This window comes from Rhinopithecus bieti, unplaced genomic scaffold (genome assembly GCF_001698545.2).
Source record: "Rhinopithecus bieti isolate Rb0 unplaced genomic scaffold, ASM169854v2 scaffold_54263, whole genome shotgun sequence".
Taxonomy (NCBI): Eukaryota; Metazoa; Chordata; class Mammalia; order Primates; family Cercopithecidae; genus Rhinopithecus; species Rhinopithecus bieti.
In genome coordinates, this window is record NW_016821166.1 from 244,997 (window position 1) to 248,928 (window position 3,932).

A 3,932-nucleotide genomic window follows, 5' to 3' on the forward strand; every position below is an offset into this window, starting at 1 on the left:
CTCGATGCGCCGCCGTCGCCGCCGCGGCTCTGACAGCTGCGGCCCGGCCCCGCCCACCGGGCCTGCGCCCAATCAGCTCCGGGCTCGGGCCACAGCCCCGCCCTGCACGTGCTGCCCCAGGGATGGGGGCCCGGGGGCGAGAGGCTGGGGCGGCAGAGCCCCTCCCGCTAACGGGGGCGCAGTCACGCTGGGGCCGCCCGGCCGTGAACGCGCGCGGGGAGTGGGAGAAGGTTTGCTCTGGCTACGGAGCTGGGAGCAGGGTGGGGTGCTGGTGACGGGGCTCCCAGCACCTACTCAATACCCTTCAACCAACCCCTGCCTCGGGCATGGACTGCGTGGGGAGGCTCTGGGAGCCGGGCTGAGGGCTTGAGCCTAGCGTATTTGGCGAACTGGAGGGAGGAGTCCCAGATAACTAAAGTCAGGGGCGCCGGTTGGAGAGCCGGTGGCTCCTCCGATGCTCACACGTCCCGATTTAAACAGTTCAGGAAGGGCCCAGAACCTAGACCTCCACCAGGCATGATGGGCTGTGTCGCCCACCTCCCCAGGGCAACCCAGATCCAGCCCCCAATTACTCCCGACCCATTCCTGTGTAGGCACCAGGACCCTACCTTTGCCCCACAGAGTGGCCGGCAGCCCCTGCCAGGGAGAACCAGGGCTCTGATCGGCGCCCAAAAGAAACAGGATATTCAGAGGTGCCCTTCTCTCCTGAGGGACCACATCTCCAAGCTTCAGACTTCCAGGTACATGCTAGCGAGGGTACAAAGCCCCCAGTGGCAGACAGGAGGCTGAGTCCCAGCTCAGCTGTGCCCTGGTGTGTGGCATGAGCCTGAACATGACACCCACTCTCTGGGTCTCCGTTTCTGTATCTGGGGGCAGATGGCAGGATGGGATTCAGTCTGGAAATCCATGGGTGGTCACTTCCCCTTGGTGGGACGGGGCAGGGGTCTGCCTCCTACGGAGAGTGGTTGGGGAGCTTCTGTGTTCCTGACGTCTCATCACGGTTTCTCCCCTCCTCAGAGGCTGTGGCCCTGTGATGATCTTCCCCTTCCCTCCCCCATTCACCTGCCTGGGGCTTTAACTGAAATTAAAATCCTGTACAAAGTGCAGAGGACAGAATGTTAGAACTGGACAGACCCTCGGAAACCAGTTAATTATTCCCTGTGTTTCACAGACAAGTCCTAGGGCACAGATGTGACCCATTACGAACAGGCAGTGAGCCTGTGGCAGGGCCGGAGCTGCCCCGGGCTCTGGCATTATCCCCGAGGGCTGGAGTTCACTCCCCACTACAGGCTTTTCTGGACCCCATGTCCACAGGCAGGTGCATCTGATGAAACTATCGGCCACAGTGAGTCATGGCACAGCCAACAGGTGACGCAGCACAAGGCACCCCCCGCCCCCCCACTGTCTCTTGTGAGTGGAGTTAATCCCCAAGCTGGTGTTTCTTGGCGCCTTCGAGGTGTATTTTAAATTCTGCAAAGTGACTAAAAATATGCTTCAGCGTGCTGGGTATGAATGGCTGTGACGGGAGGGTTAGGAAAACAGATTTCATTCTGAAAGTTGCCTGCTGCCTCTTTCCAGCTTGCTGAGCTCAGGCCTGCAAAGGCGGATGGGGGGAGTTCCCCATGGTGGCCTGGCATGACAGGTGATTAACAAGCAAGGACAGAGCTAGGAGTTCCATGGGGCTAGAACCCAGTCCCAGCAATGATCCTCATAAGTGTGTGATGGTGCCAGCAGGTGGACAGGGTCCAGCTGTGGGAGGCTGCGCAGCTGTGGAACTGTGTCTAGTGGTGAAGGAGGCACAACCACGGCTCTAGACCCAACCCCAGGGTCCCCTTCCCATGCCTCAAAACTCCTCATCGTTTTGGCCACAGTCCTGTCCAAGGGGACACTTTCGGCCTTGACAGAAAGGGGAGCATTCTCTTTCGACTGCCTTCCCTTTTCATCACTGGGATGGTCCCAGAACAGGGGAAGAGGGTGGCATGAGCCTTTCAAACCTGGGGGACCTCTGAGCTGCCACCAAGCCAGCCAGCCATTCCCACTGTGTTTCGCTGGGGGTTCAACTCAAAGGCAGTCTCTAGAATAGGTCCTTGTGTGGGATAAAGGGCCACCAAGGGCAGAGGGACATGGAGGACAAGAAGCCATTTCTAGTTGTGCAGCCCGGGACAAATCCCTGCAGCCTTCTGAGAAGCTCTGGCACTATCCTGGGCCGTCAGACAGGACTAGTAAGGTTCTTTCCTCCGTCTCGCCAATGAAGAAACTGAGGCCCAGGGAAAAGAAGGAATTTGCCTAAGCTTGAACACCTGGTAAATGACAGCGCATGGACTAAATCCAGGTGTGTCTGCCCTCTAACCCAGCACTTCCTCCACTGCCCCGCACGCTGCCCTCAGCCTGGGCGGGATTCTGCTTCCTCATTAGGAGGAACTCTCAACAGGAGGCTGAACTCTGTGGCTAAAGGACCTTCTGATATTCATTCATTAGGTCTAGATCACAGCTTCAAAAACAAATGGGGGCCAGGTGTGGTGGCTCACACCTGTAATCCAGTACTTTGGGAGGCCGAGGTGGGTGGATCACCCGAGGTCAGGAGTCTGAAACCAGCCTGGCCAACATGGTGAAACCCTGTCTCTACTAAAAATAAAAATTAGCCGGGCGTGGTGGTGCGTGCCTGTAATCCCAGCTACTTAGGAAGCTGAGGCAGGAGAATTGCTTGAACTTGGGAGGTGGAGGTTGCAGTGAGTCGAGATCATGCCACTGCACTCTAGCCTAGGTGACAGAGTGAGACTCTGTCTCAAAAAAAAAAAAAAAAAAAAAAAAAAGTGTGGCGGGGCAGCGGGTTGGGGGGAAGGAAAGAAAAAGAACACACACACACACATACACACACACAAAATGGGGCACAGGACATTAATGGCCATTATTCAAAGAGCATGTATATTTGGGAAGTAGTGGGATAAACACAGAAAAGTAGGTTTCCTTACTTTTTTACTGAAAAAGTAGGTTTCAGAGCCTTTACTATGAGAATGGACACTGAATCTCCCAGAAGGAGATGTAGGATGCCATGTTTCCAGGTGCGTGTGACCACAGAATGTCTTGCAAGACGAGAGCTCTGCAGGACACTCGGAGAAACACTGGCCTAGAAAGCACTTGCTCCTCCCTGGCTGGTAATTGGGAGCTCAGCCCATCCGCCCTCTGCCCATCCTCCCACATGGGAGTGTCTCCAGAACTGGGGCTCCTGTTGCTTCCCTTCCCCTTTGGCAGCTTCTGCCTTGGCAGCCTCTCACCTAGGCATGAACTTTACTTTCTTTGAAAAAATTTTTAAGAGGCAGGGTCTCTGTCTCACCCAGGCTGGAATGCAGTGTGCAATCATAGCTCATCATAACTTTGAACTCTTGGGCTCAAGGAGGGGCTTCCTGATGCCGGGTCCAGTGGCTCATGCCTGTAATCCCAGCACTTTGGGAGGCCAAGGTGGGCAGATCACTTGAGGTCAGGAATTCAAGATCAGCCTGGCCAACATGGAGAAACCCCATCTTTAATAAAAATACAAAATTAGCTGGGTATGGTGGCGTGCGCCTGTAATCCCAGCTACTTGGGAGGAGAATGGCTTGAACCCAGGAGGCAGAGGTTGTAGTGAGCCAAGATCACACCACTGTACTCCAGCCTAGGTGACAGAGTGAGACTCTGTCTCAAAACAACAACAAAAACACACAGAGAGCCAAGACAGGGGCAAAGACAGAGAAACAGAGACTTTCATATTCCAGCCTGGGCGACAGAGCACGACTCCGTCTCAGGGAGAAAAAAATAATAATTAAAAAAAAAAAAATATATATATATATATATATAGAAGAGTCTTCCTCTCCTGAGGGTCCACACCTCAGCCTCCTGAAAGGCTGGGACTATAAGCGTGCACCACCACACCCAGCATTTTTTTTTTTTTTTTT